Source organism: Pinus tabuliformis, chromosome J, assembly GCF_031772625.1.
Source record: "Pinus tabuliformis cultivar Carrire ecotype Pingquan chromosome J, CPIR1, whole genome shotgun sequence".
NCBI classification, from domain to species: Eukaryota; Viridiplantae; Streptophyta; class Pinopsida; order Pinales; family Pinaceae; genus Pinus; species Pinus tabuliformis.
Window position 1 is genome coordinate 974509499 of NC_142295.1, and position 19761 is coordinate 974529259.

The following is a 19761-nucleotide window of genomic DNA, read 5'->3' on the forward strand; positions in this document are numbered from 1 at the left end:
TTTTGTTGATGATTTCTCTCGTAAGTGCTGGATCTTATTCATGCAGAAGAAGAGCGAGACATATTCAAAGTTCTGTGAATTCAAAGCACTAGTCGAGAAGGAGTCGGGGAAGAAGGTGAAGGCTCTTAGGAGCGATAATGGTGGTGAATACATCTCGGACGAGTTCAAGGATTTCTGCAAGGCAGAAGGGATTCGTAGAGAGCTCATAGCTCCCCATAACCCACAGCAGAACAGGGTAGCTAAGCGGAAGAACAAAATGATTGTGGGTGTTGCACGGGCAATGTTGCATGATCAGGGCCTACCCCTTCACTTGTGGGCAGAAGCATGCAATACAGTAGTTTATGTGCAGAACCATTGTCCTCATAGGATACTTGGCATGAGTACACTTGAGGAGACTTATTCTGGTAAGAAGTTGGAACTGACCGCAGAGGTTTGGATATTTGTGGGGTACATTGATACGCCCCACAACTATCGTGTGTATTTTTCAGATAGTGGTAAAACTGTTGTGCGACAAGATATAAAATTTCAGGAGGAGAAAGCCATGAAGTGTTCGCTTGAGAGGGAGCTACACTTGCATGCAAAAGAGGAGCTATTAGTTCCTAAGGATTAGCTTCAAGACGTGGATCAGCCACAGGATGAGGTTCATGGAGTGGAAGAGACCACTCATGCAGCGCCAACCATCAGAGGGCGAAAGCACTTGACAGAAGCTGAGCGACTGGCTCAAGATGCAGAGAAAGTTGTAGGACCACCTACAACCCAACGCAGGTAGAGACAATCACCTGATCAGTACACTGGATACATGGCTCTGATGAGAAAGTGTGTTGTGACTGAGCCATCCTCTTTCGAGGAAGTTGTGGAGGATCCCGCATGGGTAGACGCCATGGTGGAAGAGTATGATTCTATTGTCAGAAACAGTGCATGGGAGATTGTTCCTAGACCGGAAGGGAAATCAGTGGTGGGTTCGATATGGATCTACAAGGTCAAGCAGGCAGCTGACGGGAGTGTGGTGAAGTACAAGGCAAGATTTTTTTCCCGAGGCTTTTCACAGATAAAGGGGATCGATTATGAGGAGACCTTTGCACTTGTCACAAGGTATTCTTCCATACGGACGATTCTTGCTCTCTCAGCGCAGATGGGATGGAACATTCATCAGATGGATGTGAAGATTGCGTTCCTTAATGGATTCATTGAGGAGGAGGTGTACATTGAGCAGCCCGAAGGCTTTGAGGTCTTCAGCAGCGAGTCGTATGTGTGCAGGCTCAAGAGAGCATTGTATGGGTTGAAGCAAGCACCACATGCTTGGTACACACAGATAGACATCTATTTTACAGGACTTGGATTCTCTAATAGCAAGGCGGATCCTAACCTATACCAGATTGTGGTGGAGGGTAAGTTGCTTATCATTGTACTGTATGTTGATGATTTGATTCTAACGGATGATGAGCTGTTGATACTGTCATGCAAGAAGGATCTTGCTACAAAGTTTGATATGAAGGACTTGGGCCTCCTTCACTATTTCCTAGGATTGGAAATATGGCAGCGCAGTGGTGGACTATTTGTTTCTCAGGGCAAGTATGCTCAAGAGATACTGGAGAAGTTCAACATGCATGGCTACAAGCCTGTTGATACTCCTCTTCCTAGAGGTTGGAGGAAGGAGGATGCCACTTCGGGAGAAGAAGTGGATGCCACTGTTTATCGACAGTTGGTGGGGTCGCTGATGTATTTGGTCAATACACGACCCGATGTATGCTATGCAGTTAACCAGCTTTCACAAGCTATGGTTAAGCCTACCAAGCTCTTCTGGAAGGCGGGCAAGCATGTATTGTGCTACATGAGAGGAAAATCGGGATATGGTTTGTGGTACAGACAGGAGGATGAGGTGAAGCTATGTGGCTTCACGGATGCAGATTGGGCAGGGAGCCCAACGGACAGAAAGAGCACATCAGGAGGGGTCTTCAGTATTGGATCAACAGCAGTTTCTTGGTACAACAGGAAGCAGAGATCCGTGGCACTCAGTTCAGCGGGGGCCGAGTATATGGCAGCAAGTTTGGCTGCATGCGAGGCTATATGGATGAGGAAGATCCTGGTTGGTTTGTCCGGTTCTCATTTGGATCCTACTGTGATCTACTGTGATAACCAGAGTTGCATTAAACTCTCTGCTAATCCTGTATTTCATGATAGATCTAAGCATATTGACATCAGGTACCATCATATCAGAGATTGTGTGCAGCGGAGGATCATGTTGCTTTCATACATTCCAACGAGGGATCAGGATGCTGATATTCTGATGAAGGCTCTCACCAGGAGCAAATTCGAGTACCACCGAGGCAGGATAGGGGTTGCTGATAATCCATATCTTGTCGAGAGGGAGTGTTGAGATTGCAACAAGATGATGGAGCTTAGTGAAAATAGTCGCCTTCACTAAGTGGGCCTGTAGGCAAATTATGGCACAAGTTCTATTTTTGATCCCAGCAGGGATGATCATAGTGTGGGTGATCACAGTATGAGTGATCAAAGTCTATTTTTAGACTGGCTTTCAAAAATAGAAAAGTCAAATATTATTGTCTCATAATAATATTTGGACTATAAAATTGATCTTATTCTCTTGGAGCACTTCAGTTTGAGCTACGGATGTGGCCCATGCAATTGTCAGAAGGAAGTATGCTTTTCTTATGAGTCAGTTGAGTTTTTGCATGCATGACTTCAGTTAGAACTAAACCAGTTGAGTTTGGTGGAGTTGATGGAGTTGTGTTCAGTTTGACTTGGTTAAACTAGTTGTAGTTAGTCTAACTGCAAATAGACTAATGATGAGTTGTTAAACTAATTATTAACTCATAATACAACTATAGAATACATCATATAACTCAGTTTCATGTCAGTGCATGTTCAGTTCAGTAGGGACAGGTGTTAGAGAATCAGATTGCTATCAGTTGTGACTATAGTTGTGCATCAGATCTTGCACAATCAAGGGATTGAGTATGCCAATGAGTTTGCTCATGTATTTTCCCAATATTATAGCCTCTGCTCACGTCTTACATAGTGTGAGTGATTCTTTGGAGGTGAAATACGAGTTTGGTAAACCATTCTCATTCATTCTTGAGTAGGTATTGAGCAGTGGAGGCAGGCAAGTAGTGGAATAGATTTGGAGATCAGATCTTAGTTGTATTGTGTGTAACAGGTGGAGCTGGTAGTGGATTGCTTGTGATAAGCATTGTACTTTGTAATGTTACATGGTCTTAATCATTAATATACAGATAGTTGGGGTTTTTAGCGAGATGCTTTCCCCGGGTTACATACTGTGTTAATGTGTGAATGCTCTTCATGTTTTATTGTTATTGATGCTGCTATATGTATGATCAACATAAAGGAGCTTATGTATTGTGTATGTATTCCACAATAGTACATGATCAGGATAATCTCTGTTGAATATGTGTTAAATTATTCAAAATTTCTACATTTATTACTAATAAAGTCACTATTTTATTATCATATAATAATGCAATTACATTAAATTCATAATAACCTAATATAGTTAGTCACTTCCATACCTCTTCTTTTATGGAGAATTCATTATAAGAAATTGAAAACTTATAATATATGAAGGTAAAAGGTAAATTAACTGAACATTTTGAAATTGATATGATAAACATGTCTTTTTTTATTTTTACTCTATATTAGTGATATTATCTTTAATTAAAATGTATAAATAATAATATTAAAAGAATATATCCAAGTAATAACTTACTTTATTTATTTTTTGTCAATAAATAAAATGACAATTATTCATAATATTTTTAATCTATAATCAAATTTTATATATATATATTTTTTTAATTGAACATCTAAGTTTGAAGACTAAAACATTTTACATCTATTATAAGATCTTCATCCAAGGAATTCAAAAGTGTTAAAAAAACAAGATCTTCATCCAGTGAATTCAAAAGTGTTTAAAAAAGCTTGAAACTCTAAATGTTTGACTACATACTGTTTTTTTAATGTGACTTTTCTATATTCTCCAAATGACACCTAAGTTAAATATATACTTACAAAACATAGATTAAAACTAAAAGAGAAACTATTCTTCAACACTTGGTCCAAAAACATAACCATCTCCATTTTGATCTTTTTCATATCGTTGCTAGAAAGGGATAGAAGCGATATCCACATTCATCTCCTCGACTATCATCACTTGTTGCTCTAAAACTATGACTTGATGTTCCTCAGTCTTTGTAATCAATTCCTTGCATCATATGAGGTGTCAATTTGTCAATTATGATATCAAATGCAACCCTCAATTAATAGACCAATTTTCAGGTTTAAAAGGGAAAATTGAGCTTTCTCTCCTGCCTTCCCCATTTCCCCTTGTTTGGATAGCAAAGTCAGGATATATTCCATGGTTGTTGTCATGTAAAGCAAATGACAACTAAATTCATAATTCTCTGCACTGGGTAGATTCCCTATTCAAAATAAAACACAGTATACCTCCCTTCCTTCAGGATTTATGAATAGCCAAACTTGATTTCCTGGAGAAACGAGGATTCTTGCAAGCTCTCTTTATAACCATGTATGTTTGTCCCTACTAAACCATCGCTTCTCTCACCAACTTCAATTTGAAAACTATCCCTATTCATCCCTGATTCAGGCATTCAATCACAGAGTTAATTTCTCAACAACTTACACCCACTCCATTAAATATGAATACCACAAGTGTGTTTGAAAATACCATCTCTCCACATCCATCCAAATTTAATAGAGTTATGAATCAGCTTCCACCTATCCATTACCAAGGAAATCAACACATGATTTGTCCATGTATGTGCACGATCCCAACATTTGGCAATGAATATGAGTCATAAAAACATGATGTATATCCCAGGTGGTTGGACCTCTCCACCCGGGTTCCAGTAACATGACATGACAATGTTGAAAAATCCTGAAAAGGGTTCTATGTTGTAGGAATTTACCAGGTAAGTTCCTCAGATAGAACACCAAAGGACACTGCTCACAAACAAATCACAGATCAATACACCAATATGCTTGACGTGGTTAAAACCATCAAAGAGGGAAACAGTCCATGGCCTGAGCCAATGCAACCACTTCACGAAATTTATTAATAAAAGAAAGAAAATTTACATAAGTTTGTCTCATGAACAGTCACCTTACAAATGACCCTCCATGCTCTTTAAATAAAGATCATGGACCAATCGGGTGTTAATCCACGAATCAAGTATCGGTAATACCGACGAGAGAAAGAACTGTCTAATCACTTCATGTCTAGAACATATCATGACCGTTAGATTGTAAGTTACAAAAATACATAGTAAAGAAACACACTTTAGCTAACTCTACACTAGACCAAGTTATACTTAACTATTTCCTATGTGTCGGAATATCCTAACATCCACCCTTAAGAACAACTTGGGATAAGATTGAAGGATGTAAAATATGACACAATAGGAGAAGGAAGGAAGCATTATAGCCTATCCCCCCTTAGTGACAACTTTCTGAACTCCAACCATAAATCAAAGTTCAGTAAACTTTGCTTCTGTGAGAGCCTTTGTAAAGATGTCTGCAACTTGATCATCGGTTGAACAATATTGCACTTCAAGAACATAGTCATGAATTACCTTTCTGATGAAGTGCATGTGTAGTTCAATGTGTTTGTTGTGATGATATTGGATTGGATCTTTGCATAGTTGAATGTCACTTTGATTATCACACCAAAGTGTAGTCGAATGTTGTTGCTGAAGGCCAAACTCTGACAAGATCTGGAGAAGCCACAGGGATTCCTTTCTAGCTTCTATGGCGCCACGATACTCTACTTCTACTGAAGAAAGAGAAATGGTACTTTGTTTTTTACAAGCCCATGTAATAGGTCCATAACCAAGAGTGAAGACATAACCTGCAGTAGACTTCTAATCAGAAAGGTCATCAGCCCAATCAAAATCAGTGAAACCAACCAATAGAGGAGATATGTTTGCACTGTAATGAATCCCAAACTAAACTATACCTCAAACATAACGAATTATTATTTTAGCTACTTTCCAATGACTTTCATGTGGGTTTTTCATAAACCAAGCAATAAGGCCAAAAAAAAAAAGGAAAGGTCAGGACAGGTATGGGTCAGATACAAATGTTTTCCTACAAGATGATGGTATAAGGTAGCATCAACTTCTGGGGAAGTACAAGTGACTGAAAATTTGGCTCAAGATTGGAAGGGAGAAGGGGTTGGCTTACAGTCTTCCATGTAAAAGTGGCATAGGAGATCACAGGCATACTTGGACTGGGAAAGGGAAATACCTTCCTTGGATTACAAGACTTGAAGACCAAGAAAATAATGCAAGTGTCCTAAGTCTGTCATTTCAAACTTCTTTTTAAGTTTGGATTTCACATGGTTTATAAGGTTGGGATCACTACCAGTAAGGACAATATCATCAACATAAAGAACAACAATGATAAGAGACTTACCCACTTTCTTGGTGTAGATAGTATTTCCAGAATGACACCTAGAAAAGCCAGTATCTAAAAGAAGGCTATCCATTTTGGCATACCAAGCCTAAGGGGCTTGCTTGAGACCATAAAGGGATTTCTTAAGCCGACATACAAGGCTGGAGTCTGTTTGTATAAAGCCAAGAGTTTGTTCCATATAGATTTCTTCATGCAAGTCCCCATGCAAGAAGACAGATTTAACATCCATCTGATGGACTTCCCATTTGAAAGAGGAAGCAAGGGAAAGAATAAGGTGGATAGAGTTCATTTTTGCAATAGGGGAGAAGGTTTCAGTATAGTTAATGCCTTCAACTTGTGAAAATCCCTTAGCAACAAGACGAGATTTATGTTTATCAACTTTTCCATCTGGTCCAAACTTGGTTTTGTAAACCCATTTACATCTAACAAGTTTTCTTCCCTTTGGAAGAGGAACAATATCCCATGTATCATTTTCCAATAATGAACGATATTCTTCATTCATAGTTGTGTCCCAATCTGGATGGCCTAAAGTTTTTGCAAAGGTGTCAGGATCATAATTCGTTGAAGCTTGATCCAGTAAAGAAGAGTCTCTATACTGAGAATGTTTACGTCGTTGATCTGTAGGATCACCTACAAGAGAACCTGCTGCATCTCGAGTAGCACGGACCCATTTTGGAAGATGAGGAGCTGAAGGAGGATCCTGAGAAGGTGGGGGATGATTTTCATCGTCGTTTTCATCATTTGAAGAAGAAATATTTTCAGAAGTAGAAGGGATAGAGAGAGGTGGCACATCCATCGAACTAGGGCCCATGCTTCATTTCCAAAAACACAAAAGTGACTTACATCTAGTTTAATTGAGCTCCGTGCATCTTATGGAGTGATATTCTTTAAAACCTTAGTAGGATTGTGATTTACTATGTAATTTTCACAGTTAATTGCTTCTGCCCAAAAATTAAGACTAAGTCCTCTAGATTGAAGCATACAATTAGCCATTTCCTTTAAAGTGTGATTCTTCCTTTCAGCTACACCATTTTTTTGTGGAGTATATGGAACAGTATGTTGCATTTGAATTCCGTCCTCTCTGCAAAAGTTGATGAATTTGTTGTTAACATATTCTCCTCCATTATCAGATCTTAGCTTAAGAATTTGATGTCCAGATTGTTTCTCAACAAAGGCCTTAAATGGCAAGAACATGTTAAATACTTCACTTTTGAGTTTTAAGAAGTATACCCAAGTGTGTCTGGAGAAATCATCAATGAAATCAAGAATATTGGTGTATTTATTTGTGATCTGTTTGTGAGTGGTGTCCTTTGGTGTTCTATATGAGGAACTTACCTTGTAAATTCCTACATTAAGACTAAGTAGCCAGAGAATGAAACAAATGGAATTGGACCACATAAATCACTATGCACAATATATAAAGGGGCTGAGGCGTGCAAAGAGGCACACTTTTCAAAACTATCTTGATGATGTTTTCCGAGTACACATCCAGAACAAACACCATCCCTGCAAGATATCATAGGAAGACCTATCACCATATTTTCTTTACATAGATTTTAAAGGGAGCAATAGTTTAAGTGACCAAATCGCTCATGCCAAGGTTTGTTCACTTCATCATTATGAGAAACAAATACTGAGGGAAGAGTTGATGACCTAAAGTTGTTAACCTTATACAACCTTGTAGAATCATCAACAATGCCAATAGCTGAAATCTTTCTAGGATCTCTTAGGTCCTTAATTAAAACATCGTGAGGTGAAAATTCAACAGTTTTACTTTCACCTGAATGAGTTATTTGATATACAAATAGAAGGTTGCAGGATGAGGTTGGAACACATAATACATCATTAAATTGACCATTGTCTAGATGAATAGTTCCAGTCCCTACAACACTAAGAGATATATCATCACTAACATATATATTTTTGGTGTTACAATCATTTAAAGAAGAAAACATGGCTTTGTGTTTTGGCCATGTGATAAGAAGCTCTAGAATCAATGAGCCACTCATGAGAATGAGAAGAAGAAGACACATTTAGTGCATAAATAGACCGAGATGCTTGACAACCACATGCAGAAAGTGATATTCCTAAAGATGAACTTGAAGTTGAAGAGTGCTCCAAATCGATGTTATGATTCTACATTGCTGCTTCCAAGGATTCCATCTTCTTAAAGCATATTGGATTCTAAGTGGCCATCTTGATTACAAAACTTGCAATGTCTATTAGTCTTCTTCCCTTTGTTTTTATTTCCCTTATCATTTTGTTGAATTGATTTTTCATTTTGAGACTGAAAGTGCTTAGGACCCTTGGTTAGTTTAAGACCATTCTTTTTAAGATGTTTCTTATGAGGATTCTTTAAACTTGGTTACTGCTGGGCAGCTAAGGCTTTCTTAGAAAAGTTTCCAAGATTAAGAAGACCAAGATGTAAGAGTTTTTCTTGTTCTCTTACTAAAGAATCACAAAAGGCATCAAAAGATGGGGACTTGTAGGCTTGTCCTTGAGAAATAAAGGCTTCTATAGTAGAATGGAAGGTGGAAACAAACATAGAGTAGGTTGGTCCTAACTTAGTAAGAATGGAATATATAAGGCTACCATCTTCTTTCTTAACCTTAACACCTTCCAAGACAAGTCTAAGAGTCTTGAACTTGAACAAAAATATTCAATGGAAGAAAAATTACTGGGGTCCAATGTAAGCAACTCATTTTCGAGTTCATGAGCTCTAATTTCATTTTTAATTCCAAAAACTTCATTGAGTTGTTTCATTGCTTCATCGGGGGTATCAAGTTCTGCGATATGGAATCTAAGGTCTAGATAAATAGACATCCCTATCAACCCACGTGCTCGATCTTGCTTATTTTATCATTTGTTTGCCTTATCTTCATCTTTAGGTTTAGATTCTTGGCTTGAGGCTATTCTATAAAGACTTTTACTTCTAAGTAAATCCTCCATGTAGGACACACATTGGAAGTAGTTGGTGCTGTCAAGAATAACTTTTCATAGAATTTCTATTTTAACATAGGCTGAAGCTGTAGATGCTGAAACTAAGTGTTCCAATGGAAAGATCTCGAAAAATTAGGCTGATTAAAAAAAATGGCTCTAAAAATGGATTCCAGATGAAGTTATGGCTTTTTGAAGAAAATTTGTTGAAGATGTCGACAAAGTACTTGAATGTGCGGAAGTGAATGATAATGTTATATTTTAAAAAAAATACACCCCCCCCCCTTCCAAACTTAATCTAATTAGCTCACTTTAAAAAAAAAATTATGTGATCCACTTTTATAAATAAGTGAAATTCACTTTTACAATGGTACTTTATGAGCTACCCACTAAATTGTAACTTAAATAAAAGATAAAGAGACTTTAGAATTATAAGCGACTCACTTTTTATAATGGGTGAGAACACTTTTATATAAAGTAACTTTAAAACATAAGTTGCATGTGTTTTTTGAAAAATAACTCAACAAAAAGAAAGACTTGAACCCAAGACCTCTCTCATAAAGTAACTTTGGACTGAGTGAGCTAGTTTAAAAGGTTAGTAATTTTTGGAAAAGAGGAAGATTTTTTTTTTTAGTCATTGAAGCTTTGGAGTGTCTGCTTACTTGAGAAAGACATTTTTGCCTACAAAACAAAAAACCACACAACCCAAAACAAAACATGCAAAAAAAAACCAAACCTTAAAGATTGATGTTAGATTTCGCCAGAAACTAAATATTTTCCTCAATGTTTCTGATTTTCCGAGATCACACTAAGGCGTGGCGAAAAAGGGCATACGCATGAGAAAATCCTTCCTTTCTGTTTCTGATTTACCCAGATCAAACAGAATCGTGGGGCAAAGAGCATACGCATAAATGAAAGGTATAGATCTAGTAATAAAAAATAGAGAGATAAATAACTAAAACTACAAATAAAGATTGTATACCTCCAGATCTTAAAAATGACGTAGCTAGGGCTACTAGAAACCTTTGCGCCTTAAACGAAAGGGGTTCCTCACTGGAACAGATGCTCCTAACACAATAGAGTAGTCCTCTCGACCCGAAAGCGATCAAAAACAGTAGATCTAGGAAACGACAGTCGGATGCAGTTGTACCGTCTTCGGATTTGAATCACCAACAGATGTAACTCTCAAATAGCTCTAATACCATGTAGGAATTTACAGGGTAAGTTCCTCAGATAGAACACCAAAGGACACCGCTCACAAATAGATCATAGATCAATACACCAATATTCTTGACGTGGTTAAAACCCTCAAAGAGGGAAACAGTCCACAGCCTGAGCCAACGCGACCACTTCAGGCAATTTATTAATAAAAGAAAGAAAATTTACATAAGCTTCTCTCATGAACAATCACCTTACAAATGACCCTCCATGCTCTTTAAATATAGATCATGGACCAATTGAGTGTTAAGCCACGAATCAAGTGTCAGTAATATCGAGGAGAGAATGAACCGTCAGATCACTTCATGTCTAGAACATATCGTGACCATCGGATTGTAAGTTATAAAAGTACATAGTAAAAAAACACACTTTACCTAACTCTACACTAGACCAAGTTATACTTAACTATTTCCTATGTGTCGGAATATCCTAACATATGTACAGATTCCATAAGTTGGGTTTCAGCACTGTATGTACAACTTCCATAAACTGGGTTTCAATAGTGAAAAGAAGAATATGAGTCACCAACACAATATCAAGAGAGACATCAACCCAAAGTGGGATCTAACAATAGCCCATCGAAACAACCCCCATGTTATGTTTTCTTTAATGTTATTTAAAACTTTTATTTCCCCTGCAGTCTGAATAAGGTAGAATTTTCATGGTAAATATTTGATTACAAAATTTCTTTCATCCTGAACAGTCATTCCTTCTTCGAGGTAGACTCCTTAATTTCCTAATGAATCCATCATGGAGATGAGATGTCTTTTGATGTGGAAAATATCAACAACTTTAAACTTTTCCTTTGCAAATTTATTCTATATAGAATTGAAGATTGAACCTACAAAGGCTCCTTTTTAAGCTTGAACACCTTGAAGATTGAACCTATGAAGGCTCCTCTTTAAGCTTGAACACCTATTGAGTAACTATTATCGAATCTCCAAAGATCATTAATTGCCAAATTTTTCTTGATATTTCCAATTTTAATATTAGCCACAATGCTAAAAATTTGGCCTAGTTATTAGTTGAATTCCCAAAACCCCATGCATATTTAATCTATGTTACTTCATCAAGGCAAAAAATGACCCATCCCACTCCTTCCTCCTAGTTTAATAGAAAAATATTAATATTTGAAAGCATTTTACTTATGTAATAATTAATATTTTAAACAAAAATAATTAAACATGATAAATTTTGTTAACAAATGTTGTAGTCTATCTATTATATGTTTTGGAGGTTTTTTTGAGATCTAATTTTTCCATAATCTAGTAGAGATTTGTTGGAATCGCAAGTTTGAGTTGTAAACTCTCCACAATCTGAGTGCCCCAGGGGCTTTTCATGTTGTTGAATCCATATATGTAGTCAAAAATCAATTTCAAACAACAAATATCAAAATTTAACAAAAACAATTCACTAGATTTCAGCCAAAAACTCCAAAATTTATAATGTTTAGAAAATGTCTTAAGAAACTATATTTAGAAAGAAAGATGATATTATTTAATTAAAGTGTTTACCTTAGCATTGCATGTGACATGTGTTTGCTCAAGGTAAACCATTGTTCATGTATATCCTAAGCTATTGCACCAAGAGGCATTCTCCAACCTAGTACGGTAGACGTGTTATAATGTAATGTCCTGTAAACATTTTTAACTTGGTTAAAATAAGATAAAATTAAATAAAATTAAAATTATTATTTTTATTAATTTTTGTAAATTATTACATGTGCTTTTTGAGCTCTAGGTTTATGAGAACCTATAGTATTTATGTGGTATATAACCTATTTAAAGGGGGAAATTAAACCAACCTAGATCCATTTTAACTTCAAATCTACCAAGCCTCAAAAGGAATCAAATTTATTGAGAGGCAAACATCTTTTAGAATGAAAAGAGATTTGATCCCTCTAAGTGCTAGATAAATTCATAATTAAGATAGATGTGGACTAATAGTTATATATGGACTAGATGCTCGTTATACAAACACTAGACAATCATCAAAAAGTTTATTCAAATTAAAGTTATTTGATTATTGTGGCTGTTTCACATAACATCTCACAATTGAAAGGTTTAATACATATAAATAAATTTACATTCTCCATATTTATTCAATGCCCATGTTCTCTTTTAAGTAACTTTGGAGTAACTTTGGAAGGTGCAGTGAACACATTAACTTTGAACTCTAGGTTTATGAAAACCCATGGTATTTATGTGTTATATAGCCTATTTAAAAGGAGAAATTAAACTGGCCTAGATGCATTTTAACTTTAAACCTACCAAGTGTCAAAAGAAATCAATTTATTGAAATGCAAACCTCTTTTAAAATAAAAAGAGATTTGATCTCTCTTAATACTTTATAAATCTAAAATTAAAATAAATATAGAGTCTTAATTATATATAATTATTAAAAAGTGGTTATCACAAACCATATTAATTATCAAAAAAAATTATTGAATTAAGTCCATTCGATCACTGTGATTGTTTCACATAACATCTCACAATTAAAAAGTTTAATATATATAAATAAATTTACATTCTCCATATTTATTCAATGCCCATGTTCTCTTTTAAGTAACTTGGGAAGGTGCAACGAACAAATTAAAATATGAGTAATAACTATGCAGGATTAAAACTAACCATGACTTAGGCTTAAATACAAACACATTAAAAGACGCAACTAATTGTATTAAATAGAAATAAACCAGAAAAGGGTTCAAACCATTTGATTAGTAAAAAGGGGGACATCTTTTACATTGGAAAGAGTATTTATTCTTGAAAAAGTAAAGGATTTCATTAGTTGGAATTTAGGAGAGAATCACGCCTCGGTAATAATGAATGTCTAAATAGTTGGTAATGGCTTGGGAACGGTGGGAATGACCGGAGACATATGAGGGATCTAAACATTAAATGTTAAAGGTGTCATTTATATCTCGTATGAACGGTTGGGTTTTCGCGGGCATGAGCAGTTAACAGTTTCTAAAATAACCACTCTTGGTAACAATGAATGTCTAAATAGTTGGTAATGGCTTGGGAATGATGTGAGAGATATGAGGTATCAAAACATTAAATTTAAAGGTGTTATTTATATTTAGGCCGATAGGCCTTCCCTTTGAAAGAGACTTTCGTCGTTCCTTTCAATCTCAGGTTGACACCTGGCATCCATATTCGGCGGGCTTCTCTTTATTCTCCGTGCCGAGAACTTCCGGGTTTCCGAATCGTGCCGAGAACTTCCGGGTTTCCGTTTATTCGGCGGGTTTCTGTTTATTTGCGCCGAGAACTTCCTGCTTTCTCTGAGGTTCGTTGCCGCAGCTCCTCTTTTCATCCTCTCTTGATTTTCTTGTTTGCCGTCTGTCTCCGTGACGGTGCTGATGCTCTCTGTCGCCTTCCTGTTGATTAATCTCTTCGCACCTTCCGCCAATGCAGAGGCTCCCGCTCCTGCTCCCTCGTCCGACGGTAAGATCTCGGCCTTTTATTCTTTCTTTTTTTCTGCTTTTTCCGACATTAAAGTTCTGTTCGGTTCGGTTCATTAGGGGATTCGTCACGGGATTTATAACAGGATTGAAGGAATGTATCTTCATGTTGCAGGCACCGCCATCGACCAAGGGATAGCATAAGTGCTCATGTTCCTGGCGCTGGCTTTGACCTACCTCATCCATCCCCTGGACGCCTTCCCTTACAATCTTTTCTGAGCTGCTGGAGATCCGTTATCCGTTTCTTGACAGAGACTATCAGTTTCTTGACAGAGACGAAAGAAAGGGCCTGGATTTGTATAATAGATGGAATTTGAGCATCGGATTCTGTGTTAGATGATTGTTCCATTCTCGTACATCGCTAAGCTTTAAGTCACAGCAAAATCATTACATTTAGAATTTGCTATTTTCTGTACGAACACCTTCGAAGCTGGAGGCTCTATTCAAAATTGTGAGAGTTGCTATTGCCACGAGGAAAGGACTGAAAATTGAAATGGACTGATGAGCGAAGCCAAGTCGAAGTGAGGCCACTGGGATTCGACCCCTGCCATTGCTGTTCGCGCATCTGTTGATATTCATTCATTCATTGAGCCATGCTACCAACGGTCTCCAGGGGCCGCCCGCCCTCGACATTTCGGCACAGTCCCCTCTTTCCTCAGTACCTTCGCAGAATCATCAAGGTTAGTACAAATTCCCCATGTATACATTTTTTGGCTATTTCTATTTATTTCAATTCGCCGTTGCCCAAGAATTTGGATCCTACTTTTTTAGGTTATAGATCCGTTCAGGATTCACCAGGGATGATTCAGTCACTTGATGAATAATCTCTGTAAATATTTAGAGAAGGGGGTTTGAATTTTAACTCAACTGCACCGCCCAACCGAGCGATTTAATAGTGAGTAAACGCAGTGCGATGATGTTATGTTTTGTCCTGTGGGTTTCAGTCAGTTTATTCTGTAGCGCAGGTCGCTGGTTCAATTCCCACTACTTCTATTATATTGCTGGGTTTTTTAATTCCTCGATCCAACGGCGGAGGCCATAATTCTTTTCTCATTGCAGATGATTACTAAAGCCTGGGAAGAGTTAAAATCAAATCAAAATCAAAGCAGTTTTGGCTGTTTCATTTGGTTCCCATCTCGACAGCCATGCTCTGTGAGAGATCTGGGTCGCCTGTGGGTTGGGGACTTAAGACTGAAGACCCTCCTATTCTGTAGGTGTGAAGTTGCAAAATTCTCCGTGAAGGGGTCTTTTTTGTGCAATTTAGAAGTGGCAGGTGGAGAGGATGGATATGGCAGTTGGTGAATTTGAGGAAATGGTGCAGTAAGGGGTGTAATGGGCCCAATCTACCAACTCTCTCTCCCAGACTATGCACAGCCGTATGCAGTATACTTGTTAGAAAATAAATGTTGTACCCTACCTTAGATGTTTATCGAACATTCAGACAGCGTGAGAACCAGATTACAGATGCAAGGGGGAATATGTATATTCATTTGTTTTCTTAATAAACATATTACATGAGTAGACTTCAGTCTGCACCTCAGCGCTTCACTAAACAGAATACATGCATAGGATTCATTCTTACGCCTCAGTGCTCTACTCTAGGCTCTACAATTGAATACAAACAACACTACTGACTTTCTAATAATTGGTGAACTTGAACCCGGTGGTTGCCATCGTATTTTATTTTAGACTAACTGACTATTCATATATTCTTCTATAACTCTTTACGTTGCTCAGATCCCTCCTCCAACTCCCTAGCTTCCTCTAGCACCTGATATCTGTGTAATATCCCTAGGGAATTTTTGCCCTTAGGGTTAGGAAAGAGCCGCTAAACAAGTTTGTATGCCAACAATGTACTTCAGTTTGACAATCAGATACAATATTGAAAAGCAATGAAGATGGATAAGCATATAATTATATTCAAGAATTCATACTCCTGAAATCAATTCAACAGTACAGTAAATAGTTTAGATCCACAATCCTTTCAAATGCAATTGAATTACACAACATGTGCTATCACATCAACCAAACCCTACTGCTTTAATACCCTAACTCTGACCTTCCCTCTATCTCCAGTCCTTTGTACCACCTACTGCTGCGTATCTGCACTGTTCCAACTGCCTGAGATTGTTTGAAGCCTTTGCTGTACCAATCTGGGTTTCTGCTACCTCCAATCCCTCACCACAGTATCCCACTACCAAGAGGAATCTTGTTGCAGACCTTCTTTGTTGCCACAAGAGTAAGCCGCTATCCAACAGGACCTTAGGATATAGTCGGTGGCTACCTTCAATGCCCTAAATCTGTCCACAGCTATAGTTGGAAGCTTGTAATCCTTGCTGCCACAGATCTGCTGTCCAAACTCTACCCTCAAATTCTTACGATGTCTTAGATCACTGGATGGAAGGGTGCTGCTGTCATAGATGTAGACATGAGGGGGTGTTTTACTGCTCCATGTGATTGGCCGCAGCCCTAATTGGCCCTCAGGGTCCCTGCTATTACAGGCTGTTTACTGTCTTCAATGCTCTGCATTATCACAGCCAAGCCCTAGAGAGTGCCCCTGTCACAGGAGGTGACCTAGAAGTGCCTCACTTCTCCCAAAATTGCTTCTAAAGGGGGCCACTGCTTCAGACACAGCTCTAGAAGGACTCCACTAACTTAGATGGAGGTATGTTACTCCAAATAGCCTCCAAAACTGCCTCGCTGCCCAAGAAATTAGTCACCAAGATCAAGGATTGTTTCTTCAAGCCAAAAACCCAAGAAAGTCTCCCTTGCTTGCCAAAAACCAGATGAGAAGTGCCTCAGAAAATTATGCCAAACAGATGAGAGAAAAGAGGGGATTGACTAGGGTGGTATATGCGTGAATATAATTGTAATTTAGGCGTTCAAAGCTTTGACTAAGAAGAATTTGTTAAACACAATGGGCATTAATACTAAAAAAAAAATTCTATTATTCTTCATCCTACAGTATTAGATGAGAAACCCAGCTTGTGTTAGACTGAGGTGCCATAAATGGACAAGTTCCTCATTCTCATGTTATCCATGATGATGAACCAGCCCATAGATGGATAAATTTTACATTATCTTGGAGTTTCAAGTTACCAGCTGCTTGTGTGCAGTGTCTCAAGTATTGTAATTTCTTTTATTACACTAAAATATGGAATGTATTGTAATTTCTTTTATTACACTAAAATATGGAATGTATTGTAATTTCTTTTATTACACTAAAATATGGACTGCTTTTGCTCCATTCTTGTTTAATATGATTGGGTGATTTTACTAATCCGCTAAATGTGGCGGTTATTTCATTTCCTTTTTCTTTTTCTCACTAAACTGGATCTGCTATGCTGAAGTGCACTTCTGTAATCTAATGTTTAATTGTTAGCGAAAGAGATTAGTAAGCTTAACACTGTGGTTCTGCAAAATTAACTGTAAATCAATTGAACTGGAGGGTTAGTAAAGGGTTATTGTTGCATCAGATACACTAACTAAACTGTGAGTTAAATGCATTAAGTTTTAAAGGTTTCAACTTACTTTCAAGTGTTTTCTAAATTAAATTTTGATTATTTTAAACTTGTCTAACCTCCCTGGAATGTTACCATGCTCATCTCTAAACACCCCCTGCCCCGCAAGGCCTATATTGCCCTTGGATCTCCTATCAAAACAGAATTTACTCAATGCAGAGCGACTCCAAGTCTGGATGTAGCCTGCCATTTATGCAAAAACTACTTTCCTGAATTGTAGAAGATTTTATAAGTAATTTTGAGATGATAATATATTAAGTTTGACTGAAGAAATGAAATAATTGACCTCGTTGACAATGTATAGTGTTTTACAAAGTGGGCATGTCAATTGCGAGGACTTTTGCTCGCTGTACTGTTAATAATTATAAAATCTATAGTGTTTTACAAAGTGGGCATGTCAATTGCGAGGACTTTTGCTCGCTGTACTGTTAATAATTATAAAATCATTCATAATGGTTTCTTTGACTGGAATTGTTGTGTAAAATTCTTCTCTGTTGTGGAATCAGGGATGGGTGCTACTTTGAACGCAGGCAAACCCAAGAAGGGTTCGATAGTAGCAGTATTTGGCATGGGGGCTCTTGGGCTTGCTGTAAGTACTAATAACAAGTGCCCTCTTTATGTTCCACTGTATGCATATTAGTATATGTTGCAGTTTTAAAGTCCTCAAACCTTTTTCTAGGGACTATTCTGTTCACTTCCCCTACCTGCATTTTCATTGGGACCAATATGATGAGGGTAGAGTTTAATTATATGTTAGCCTTCTGACCCGAGTTTAACTACGCAGGCTTGTGAAGGTGCAAGAATTGCAGGAGCTGCTCGAATAATTGGAATCGATTTCAATAATGAGAGATATGAACGAGGTAATTGTATATTTCCCACTCCCATTATTGGAAAATATGTGTACATATGTTGATATGTTGACTTGTAGAATTGCCTTTTTAACCCTTTCTTGTAATCTTTCCTTTCTCAGCAAAACAATTTGGAGTAACGGAATTTATAAACCCTAAAGAGTACGAAAAACCTATTCAGCAGGTACGTTGAGCTGCCCAAAATGATCATCAAACTCTCTCCCAGATTTTCGCATGGAGTGCACTCATTCACCATCCATTCAAAGCAGTGTAGACTCTTAATTTCCAAACACTTATAAAAAATGTTTACAGGTAATTGCAGAAAAAACTGATGGAGGGGTGGACTGCAGCGTCGAATGCACAGGGAGTATTGAGGCCATGGTTCAAGCTTTGGAATGCTGCCATGATGTACTAGCTCTTGGTTTCCTTTGGTTTAAGATACATCAATCATTTCAATTCTAAGCTGTAGCTTTAAAGTTTAAACTGATTGCTTCGATTTAATTAAGAAAATGCAGGCAATGCATATGTTTGATATCAGAGTTCTGTTTTTGCAGGGCTAGGGTGTAGCCGTTTTAACAGGGGTCCCTCGTTCAGACGCAGTCTTTAAAACGAATCCTGTAAACTTTCTGAGCAAGAAAACATTGAAATGAACCTTCTTTGGAAATTATAAGCCTCGTACTGATTTTCCAGGCCTTGTGGAGATGTATTTGAATGGGGTAAGACTTCATAACATAGTTGTAACAGCTTATTCAAACCATAATTGTAGATAATACTATGTGGTCATATTTCCCAGTTGTTTTTTTTTGGTCCGTACCATGACGGGAGCAATCTATGCTTATCATATCTAATTAGAGTTATAATTACGGTTTTAACTTGCAGGAGCTTGAACTGGATAAATTTGTTACAGACAAGGTTTCTTTTGCTGACATCAACAAGGCATTTGATCACATGCTTAAAGGAGAGGGTCTGAGAACTGTAATTAAAGTCATCCAGGATTAGTGACAAATATGAACACAGTTGGAATATCTCCAATGTTATGAAGGCATGCTGAACTATTTCAAACTGTTATGTGATTAATGTCGTGGCTTTTATGTGTAACTATGGTATGCAATTAAAGTCCTGGAAAGCATGTAAACAGTTATAATAATTTTAGGGTAAGTATGATGTTTAAGTTTTGACACTGCTTCCAAAACAGCCATCCAAAAGGTCATTACTATAATAGCTTGATTAGAAATAGATTGAATGAGAAGGTCCAGATGGGGTATTCAATCATCTCCATCCATCTGTTCTGCATCCTCAGTGCTTA

At 37.4% G+C, this 19761-nt stretch overlaps 1 long non-coding RNA gene and 1 pseudogene across 1 annotated transcript; both read left to right on the forward strand.

Annotated features, from left to right (window-relative positions):
• Nucleotides 1-14182: 14182 nt before the first annotated feature.
• LOC149230095 (arabinogalactan protein 16 pseudogene) lies at nt 14183-14766 on the forward strand (annotated as a pseudogene).
• Nucleotides 14767-18191: 3425 nt separating this feature from the next.
• Nucleotides 18192-19002, forward strand: LOC149230096 (uncharacterized). The gene is made up of 3 exons (XR_016247989.1): nt 18192-18467; nt 18578-18639; nt 18768-19002. It is a non-coding gene; the product is annotated as an uncharacterized LOC149230096 (long non-coding RNA).
• The last annotated feature ends 759 nt before the right edge of the window (nt 19003-19761 follow it).